Source organism: Mus caroli, unplaced genomic scaffold, assembly GCF_978045245.1.
Source record: "Mus caroli unplaced genomic scaffold, Mus_caroli_1 scaffold_7, whole genome shotgun sequence".
In the NCBI taxonomy this organism is placed as follows: domain Eukaryota; kingdom Metazoa; phylum Chordata; class Mammalia; order Rodentia; family Muridae; genus Mus; species Mus caroli.
In genome coordinates this window covers 100,917,994-100,928,153 of record NW_028227262.1, presented here as the reverse complement: position 1 = coordinate 100,928,153, position 10,160 = coordinate 100,917,994, and the positions used below count along the sequence as shown (strand labels likewise).

Sequence of the window (10,160 nt, the reverse complement as noted above, 5' to 3'; positions counted from 1 at the left end):
GGGTCTGTTGTTATGACTCCCTTTTCATTTCTGATTTTGTTAATTAGAATACTTTCCCTATGCCCTCTAGTGAGTCTGGCTAAGGGTTTATCTATCTTGTTGATTTTCTCAAAGAACCAGCTCCTCGATTGGTTGATTCTTTGAATTGTTCTTCTTGTTTCCACTTGGTTGATTTCACCCCTGAGTTTGATTATTTCTTGCCGTCTACTCCTCTTGGGTGAATTTGCTTCCTTTTGTTCTAGATCTTTTAGGTGTGTTGTCAAGCTGCTAAAAAATATGGAACGCTTCACGAATTTGCGTGTCATCCTTGTGCAGGGGCCATGCTAATCTTCTCTGTATCGTTCCAATTTTAGTATATGTGCTGCCGAAGCAAGCACGACATCTGACCTTTCACTTATCCTATCCACTCCCATATACCTAGCCAAAGACTTTTAGACATTATCATGCCCAACACCCTGCTGTGGCACCTCAGTGTTCAGAGCTGGGGTCTTGTCTTGTCTAACACCTGGTTGTATGGTTCCCTCTCCACCCCTCTTGCCCACTGGTACTCCCATATTCTTTGGAATTTGACTTCTATTTGTAACTCTCAGATGTTCTTCAAAATTTCTTATTTTCTAGTTCTAGGTTTGAAAGTCAGGCACTTTACCAGAGAGGTTTCTGTCCCAGGCTGGCCCCAACCATTAGCTTGGCAGAGTTGGAAGATAAGGGCCAGGCAAACTGGCTGGCTAATTGTATACCCAGCATTCAGACCTCAGAATACACTGAAGTGGGGCCTTCCCTTGGGAACTCTTCTTTTTGACTGCCACCCTGAAAGTGATCTACCAGTTCAAAAGACCATGGATCCCAAGGATGCGGGAAAGGACCACTGTCCAGAGGGCAAGGGCCTGTGGAGGCCAAGAGTTGTGGGGAGGAGATAAGGGAAGCTAAAACTCAGAACTACCTATGATTTTCAAGAGATGATGGGGAAATGAGTTTTCTTCTTGAAATTATAACATTATAATTTTGATTAGCTGGGAAAATGTGGTTCTGGTATAAATCCTGTCTGCTCCGAACCTCTCAGCTGAGACTTGAAAGCTCAGCATGTAAAGGGTTAAGCCACCTCTGCATCTGTATCATTCACTTGGCAGTTATGAGTCAGGGGCACCGGTGTGGGTGGAAGGGATGTGGGGACAAAGGGATAGGGTTACCCTCTACCTTCTCCAGCTTCTGACCTTCCCTGAGAGTCATTTCTACTCTTACTGTTGACATCCTCAAAAAGTGTCACATGCTAGAGACAAAAAGAGACAAATGAAGAACCATAAAAGAACTACACCCTCAAGAAAGTAAGACAGAGCTGAACAGGCCTGGAGGGCTAGAGTGCAGAGCACACAGGTGGTAGGACCATGGGGAGGAACGATGGTCAACCCAACCACTACACAGCTACTGCTCCTACTTATCTCAGTCAGAGGGCATGAGGACCAAAGAAATGATTCCCTCAGACAGAGTTACTTACAGAGGCATGCGGGGAGAGTGGCTCTCTGCCATCTACTTCACCAACAGAGCCACCCCAGCCTGTCTGACTGCTCCTGAAATCTACATCGCTGGAATACCATGAGCACCTCGCACGCAGCTGCACCACTGAAGACCTCCCCTCCCTTTTACAGGACCTTGTGGGGAGGGGAGTTGTAGGTCTTGTGACTTCCATGAGCTTTGGAAGTCTCTTCCCTTCCTCTTCCAGAGACTGTTTTAATCTAGTGAAGAACTACACACCCATTTATCCTCTCCTCCACTCTTGTACGATTCAGCATTCATAGGCTCAGGAGGCCAAGAGAAATCTGTTCCTAACACCATGCTTTTTTGAGCAAAAATAGGTGTAGGGAGTGTGGGCTATGATCTGCTAGGTACTCATTCAGAAAAAGGCAATGTTGTGATGAGCATGCTTCAACTCTGATCTTAGTTCATGGAGTTGAGTCGATACACGGTGGCCTGCCACCAGTACCTTCAGCAGTGCTGGGTCACTCTGGTTGGTTACCCTTTCCTCAGTGTCTGGGTTCTGTCCTCATTCTAGTCATTTCCCACAGTTACATGTTTGACATCATCTTTGTCTGAACCCAGCATCACATCCCTCAGTCACAGATGGCAGATAGGCTGAGCATCACTGATGCTCACCTAAGTGCCATTTAGGATCACATGGGAAGTGCAAATTCTGTTGCTTAAGATCATGGAATTTTCCAGGTAGTGGTGGCACATGCCTTTAATCCCAGCATTTGGGAGGCAGGGGCAGAGGCAGAGGCAGAGGCAGAGGCAGGTGGATTTCTGAGTTTGAGGCCAGCCTGGTCTACAGAGTGAGTTCCAGGACAGCCAGGGCTACACAGAGATACCTTGTCTCAAAAAACTCAAAAAAAGAAAAAAAAAAAGATCATGGAATTTAGGTAGATGCTAGGAGGGGATTAGGATTCCTCCCACACCAATGTTAAAGTTCCTGTTGCTTTCAAGTGCTCCTAATGAGAGAGGATCCAGCCAGGCCGCATAACCTCTGATTTAGCACATCCCTCCATAGTGCAACCTCTATAGACCAGCGAGTTATGAGTGTTAAAAATACACACTCTCAGGGCTCGAGAGATGGCTCAGCAGTTCGGAGCACTGGCTGCTCTTGCAGAGGACCCAGGTTTGGTTTCCAGCATCAACATGACAACTTACAACTGTCTGGGACTCCAGTTTTAAAGTATTTGACCTCCTGACCTCCACAGTAACCAGGTACACACTTGATCCACACATACATGCAGGCAAACCCTCATATACATAAAATAAAAGTAAATAAGCCCTTTTAAAAATACACAAAACCATCAGCAAAAGAACTCTGACTCATGTCAGACTGTTGATGTCAACAGAGAAAACCCAAGTCCTAAGAGTGATGATCAGAGGGCCAAGTAAGGAAAGAAAAGGACATTTGGGGCTGGGGCTGTAGCTCAGTGGTAGCACTTTTCTAGTATGTGGAAGGTTCTAGGTTCAATCCTCAGCACCATATAGGAAGAAATTGGAGAATTTTAGGTTTGGCAACAGAGCAAGTACCAGGAGAGAATTCCAGATTTGAACCAGCAGGGCTTTAACCCTTTACTGACCAGGGTTTCTCCTCAGTTTATTCAACCAATTAGCCATCCTATGTTGTGTTGTGACAAATCTGAAAGAGATGATGTAAGCAGAGGGTAGGGTACTTTGGTTCAGATTTCAGAGGTCTCAGGACAACGATCCTTGGCTCTATCTATGCAGCCTGTCATGAGTCAGAGAATAATAGCACAGAGGGCATGACAGAGTAGAGTCATCAATCTCATGACAGCCAGGAAGAGGGGAAAGACAGAAGCAGGAAGAGGCGGGACGTACAGAATATTTTTCCAGGCCCTACCCCAGTGATTTACTTTCTCCAAGAGGCCCTGGCACTTGTGCTCATGCACACACACACACACACACACACACACACACACACATGCATGAGAAGATGATCCATTGGTAGATTAATCATTGATGGAGATCCCTCATGATGGAGTCACTTCCCCAAAGCCACACCTCTGAACCTTGTTGTGTTCTGATTTAAATCTTAAACACAGGAGCCTTTCAGGAAATACTCACATCCAAGAATACCTGTGTTTCTACATCCAAGGATCCCACAGTGTACAGTAAATCTTACTTAATGATAGGCTAGGATAACCTATTACCAGCTGCCTAGATACTCTTCTTCCAGCCATGAATTCACTGCTCCATTCTGACGATTTCTCTCACTTAGCTCAGCATCTTCTTTCTATCCCATCTACACATTTTGAATTCAATATAGTTTCTGTATCACATGCTACCACCTCATGGTGAAAGCCAGTAACAGGACAGAGCCCTAGCCAAGGGCTAGAAGCATATTCTCTCTCTGGGAAGATCTGGAAAGGGATACAAGGCCAGCTCTCCAAAGCCTTGCCCAGTGAGCAAGCGTCTAGGATTATGGTCTATAATAAGTCTTAGTAGAATTTCTTTATTTAAAATTCTGTGAACTTAAAAGACAAAATTTCTGTCCATTCTGGACTTCAAATATAGAGGATGTACCAGAAAAGACATATTTCAAAACATTTATGTTTATGGATTGAACAACACAGGAAGTGCGCAAGGTCACAGAAATAGGTAACAGAGAGTTAGCTATAGGTGGACGTGAACCCAGTGGTTATCATTTTCCTTACAGTGTGACTCCTCCTCTATATACCACTTTCAGTATATTCCAACCTTCCCACAACCATATGACATAACAAGTTAACTTCCAAACTAGGAGATCCAGATCAATAGTTAAGAATCCTGGGATTCAGGATGTTCCTTGATATGGACATGCCACTGAAGTAGCTCCCATCATTGTTCTGCAAGACACTTGGCTCCACATTGAAAACCCACCATCTTTGTTATTTCTGAAGAGGTTGTAAAAAAAATACATGCTTTGTAATGGTCAGCTGCTCCCACCTATAGAATACCATTGGCTCAGAGGTCCTTTTACTTCTCTTGTATGTTCTTGGTCCCTTTTGTTTAGTTTGTTCACACTTCTGTGAATACAGTATGTGCTTCTGAATCTTAATTGTCAGCTTGTAGGGTAGAAGCATAACAGGAGATTAGTTAAGCCAGCTCTGAGGCTCACCATGAAGCAGTCTTCAGAGATCATGGTAGCTCTGACAGAAGGAAGGAGTCATCCCTCCATGGACTCATCATAGGATGGGGTTAGTGGAGGTGCTGGTGATGGGACCATACTATAGGAAGTAGGTCATAGGGCATTTCCTGGGCATTACAACTTGCTCTGGTATCTTCCTATATATATTCCTGTCCTCTGTCCACCATAGTATCTGCTCTGCCCATGCTAACCACCCCTGCAACAATAGCATAAAGCCTTTGGAATTCACAAGCAAAACAAACATTTCCTCCTTTAAAATGCTTTCCTCAGATATTTGGACACAGCAACACAGAAGCCTGGCTAATACTAGCTCTCAGGAAACTTGGATTGCTTATAAATTTGGTTCCATTCTGAAGAGTACTCACTGCACTCCTCTTTGGTACTGCTTTTTCCTGGCTCAGTTGTATTTGGATACTTCAAGTTCCTGTGGGACCACACTGTTCATCTTCCTAGGAAGAGTTACTTGCCAATGAGAGCATTTATCTGGCACCATCTTGGTGATATCAGTGGTCCTGATAAAAGGGCTTTTAAGCCACATAGTCAAGTTGGTTTTTCCCTGAGGCTGTGTCCACAGAAGGCATCAAATTTCCTTTTTCTTAAACTTTATCATAATTTTAGAAAGATCAATTTTATTTTTCTAACTATGCAATTTCTGAGCAATCCAAACCACCTTTAGATTCTGCTTATAAAGCTAGGCAGTTCTCATCTGAACTCAGGTCTTTTGGGGACCCCTTGCCAAATGTAGCCTGCAGCAGGAAGCTCATTGTTGTGGCCGGACAGCGGCTCACATGTCTGGGTTCTAGTCTGGAAAGGCATCTTGGAAACCTGGAAGAGAAGAGGGGGGACTAGGAGATGTGCGCACAAGAGAGACAGAGCCAAGACAAACTAGGTTCTGATCAAAGCTCAATTTTACTAATTCGTGCACCCGAGTTATGAAGGAGGGGGAAGGGGCTAATTCCCGCCAAATAATCCTGGGGTCCAGTTGCAGGGTGACCACGTGTATGGCTCCAGAACAGCAAGGTGGCAGGCTCCAGCAGTGGGCGTGGCAGAACGATTAAGCGGCAGGCTCCACCCCAAAGAAAACAGTGAAACTTGAGCAAACAGGTTTCAGGCTGAGTGGGTGGGGGAGGTTACATCTCCTCCCTGTTGTTAATCAAAAAAAAAAAAAAAAAAAAAAAGGAAAAGGCTGGCCTGAGGCATAAAATTTATTTATGCTCAATAGTTTTGCCTGAATTCTTAGGACTTAATGAAGAAACCCGTCTCCATAGGATTTCCTAACTTTTCTTATGGTAAACTGTATCTGGATAAGACTGACCTTTCTGTCCTAGTAAACAACTAGTAGACTAGCCCTGAGATGTTGGCTCCGTCTTTTATAATGCTAATTAGTACTGAATAGGTAACTTCCTTGTAGAAATTTTTATCTGAATACCAAGTAGTCAGCCACATGGTGTTGGAACCCTGGCGAAGACTGACTGTACGAATTGAAAGGCACTTTATTATGAATAACAAGTGAAGGAGAATATGTGGATATTCCTCTGCATTCTTGGATGACAGGCAGGGAACAGGGAGGAGGGGGTGATGACCAGCTCCATAGTACAAGGCCAATTGGCTTTTTAGGGTGGGAGGCTGGGAAGGGCTTGCCCTCCTAACATACGGTCTCCAACCTCTCTCCCCCCTATTAATTAAGTTTAATAAGGCCACGCTTAACTGAGGTGATCAAATGTTTTTCTCATCCTTAGATGAGTGGGCTTTAACCATGGCTTGGGGGGATATTGACCCGATTCCTCCCGTGGGTGATATCACGACCCACACTCGTGGCTCTTGGTATCTTTTGGGGAGGGGAGGCAGAGCCTTAGAAAGATATTTTTGGTTGTAAGTGGAACTAGATTCCAACCTCCATCCAAACCGGGTGTATCTCACAGGGAACCCAGAAATAGTCAAGCTGGACCTACCCCTGCAGTAAATTTCTGCACCCAAGAAGTACCCATATTTGGATGATCACGAATCAGTATGCACAATTCTGAGTACTGTGCAGCTCCTAAAGGAGAATTGTCAACCTCAGATTTAGCAAGGTCTCGACAAGAATTATATCACTAGTAACACCACAATTTGTGGCTCTTGGGCTATATTAGGAGCTGGAGGTCACCCTCCTCATTCCTGTTATTCCCACAGCCTGAGGAACTAAGGGGACCTTGCAATAACAGCAAGGGTGGAAAACCAGAGACCAGCTAAGGGACTAAATCCGTCTATCAGAATAAAAACCAATCTCTTCTAACATTTGAAATTTCTGCCTTTCTAGTCCTCGTAGTAAACCTAAATCTCAAATCAGACCTAAAGCTACAATACGTGCTGGAATGCCTTTAGAATGAAAATAGCAGGTGCCACCTGTATGCTCTTGGGGGTGGGGATGCACGCCCACTGCAGTCAGGCTGAAGGTGTTGATTGACCTGCTTGAAAAAATGAGATCCAGACAATGAGAAAATAACAATGCAAATCTTCTTTTGGGGAAGTCCAGGTACATTATTCAGTTGCAAATTAGCAAGGCTCAAGCTCAGTCTCTGGGCTGGTTTTAGAATTGGTGAAAAGGCCAGAGATTCTCTGGAAGTGGGGGATGTGGTCTGAATTAACTTTGCTAGGTAATTAAGAATATTAGTTATCTACAATAGGAATCTCTTATATTGGACTAAATATTAGACCAGTCTAAGATTGAGTTAGAATGACTGGTCACACTGAAGAAAAGAGAAAAATCATTATGACTCTATTAAATGACTAATCTTACTAAGTCAGAATATACAGTCTCTGATGTACTATTGCCATAAAGTTAAAAGGCTTGAAGCTAGTCTAAACTGGAAAAATGGCAAGCAAGGATGGATCTAAAACATGAATCGAATTTAGTTTCCTAGTCATTTCAATCAGAGCACTGAGTCAACTTATCTGCCAGCTCGTCACATGAATTAACCATCATGCTTCTGCAGCGTTCTGTGGAGAGAACCTGTTTTTCCCTTCCCTAATAAGGTAGCTGTTTAGGATCAATCTATAAGCCAATAAGTAGATCTTTTTAAGATACTATAAAGCATTTATTAAATTGTTTGACATTTAAATTTTAGAATTTGAAAATAAAGGTATGATTTAAACAGTGTGCATAGGAATGCACTAAATAGTATGTACAGGGATAGAATTTCCCCCTTCTTTGTCTTTTAAGAAGTTAAAGTTTTAAAGTTTTACAATATCTAATCCTTTGAATTAATAACTTGTTGACAAAACATTTTAAATACTTGACTGAAAAGGGGCAGTGACTAATTGTAGTTTTAATCGTTTCTCTTAAGGAGCGGTTGTAACTAGAAAGCTTGAAAAGTTATTAATAGTCACATGTGAACAATTTATTTATTAACTAGAAATAAGAGCATTTATTTGTAGCAAATATTAAGTATAAGTCCTCAAGAATTAACACTATTATGTGGAAACAAGTAGTAACTGAGGACACTAAATGGAAAGAATTATACATGCACAATTTTCAAGAATACTAAAATATTATTTTAAACCATAGCTGTTATGAATATACAAAGAACGAGGTTATATAACTAATCTACCTTATATGTATGACCTATATAGACTGTCTGAGATATAAATCTATCCTAGCATTGTTTTAAAATGTCCAGGCAATTAGAACAATTTAATAAATGTCTAAAATCTGCCTTTTTAAAAGGACAGCATTATTTCTATGAGTTGTATATGCATAAGCAATTGTAAATTTGAGAATTAATAGCATCTGAGGGACGAACAATCTTAAGCAACTGTAAGCTCTGAGATATAGCATTGACTATTAATACACAAATTAAGGTTTGATTGTTTAGAATTTTAAAACACCATCTACAGCACACAACTAGATTATTTGTGAGGAAACAGGGGGAAACTAAGAGAATAAGCATGTGATCTAATTTACATTTACTTATGTCTCATATAGGGGTTGTTATTAAACACAATAATTGGGATGTATGCATTCATGAATTTATAGAAGATATAAAAGCATGCATAAACACAATTTTCAAATTATATTTGGGATATTGATTGTCAATCTAATTAAAATGATGGAATGTTATAGGTCAATTATTAATATTTCATAATAACCAATTAAATTGTTGTATAGAACAAGGAACCTTTGTATAGGTTTTCTAAAAATACCCGAATATACTTTACAATTTTTTATTAGTACCACAATGGTATAAATAGGATGTTGAAACTGTGTTTTGAGGTGAAAGCCACCTCGACCTTGGTTGTCTGTCCTCAGCCTTTTTTTTTCAGGCAGAAGAGGCTGAAGGCAGTCCAATTTATTGTAGGCCAGAAAACTTACTCCAGGTCTTAGTGAGAACAATATGGCTACTCTGGTCGGGACACGTGAAGGCTCATGTGGCAAAGGTGAACGCAGCCCTCTCCTGAGTTTGCTGTAAGGCTGCCCGCTTTATGGCGGCCTCTCACACTACTATATAGCTCTGGGAAACTGTGTGTCTCAAGGCCCTGCCCCACAGCAGCCAGCAGCTAGCTGGGCCCACATGGGCCAACGATCGGCTGGGATGAGAAAAATGACTTTACAATAATGTTTTTTCTGGCTAAAGAATTGTTTTGGGCACAGCTAATATTTAATTACGAATGATTATAATTAATAACAATTGTAAAAGCTTTCTTTATTTTTTGCAAAACCCATTAGCTAATAAAACATTTTCTACTTAGGAAACAATATACATTGAAAGATTAAAACTCTTGGCTTCTTGTATAGAAGCAGAAATGATAAAAATTTCTTATATAATGTAGATCAATATTTAGCCATATTAGAGCCAAAATATTTTAATTATAAACTCACTAGAAGCAAAACCTTTACAATCATTAAGATGCAAAGGAGAGAGAAAAAGAAACAAACCTTTGGATCTATAATAACTATATAAAAGGTAGGCAAACCAGATTGTAATGCCTTGATAAATTTTACAGTCTGATTGACTCTTTATAAACTATGAATTTGAACTTTATTAAAACAGCATTTGGCTAGATCTGTAAAAAATTATTAAGTTTTTTTTTTTGCAACATTAACTTTGGGAAAGTAAAACCCAATTTCAAAACAATTTATTACTTATAGAATTAATATTAGAAGTATTACTATCATATTACAAAGTTTGGCTGCCAATTAATGCCTATGAATACAGGCAAGCTTTAATGCTTAATAAAGAGACATTGTTTTAAATCTTATCTTTAATTTTACTTTCTAGGATAGGAACCACATTAATTATTATCTCAACTAGAAATATCCTTAGAGACCCAGCCTCTTGGCCTGCCTTATGCCAGGTGTTGGAAGGACTCTAAACTTGAGTTATCAATTTTAAGGCTAACCACCTGTTATCAATGTAACAATTATTAATCTTAACTAATAACTTATGAGCTGATTGTGAAAACACGCAGAGCATATTACCAATTTAAAAAAAAAACCAAATGAAGCAGTTAC

General features: G+C 40.9%; 1 non-coding gene across 1 annotated transcript; it reads right to left on the bottom strand.

The window, feature by feature from the left end:
• Positions 1 to 270: 270 nt before the first annotated feature.
• Positions 271 to 377, bottom strand: LOC115031455 (U6 spliceosomal RNA). Its single transcript, XR_003837075.1, has one exon. It is a non-coding gene; the product is annotated as a U6 spliceosomal RNA (small nuclear RNA).
• Positions 378 to 10,160: the final 9,783 nt, after the last annotated feature.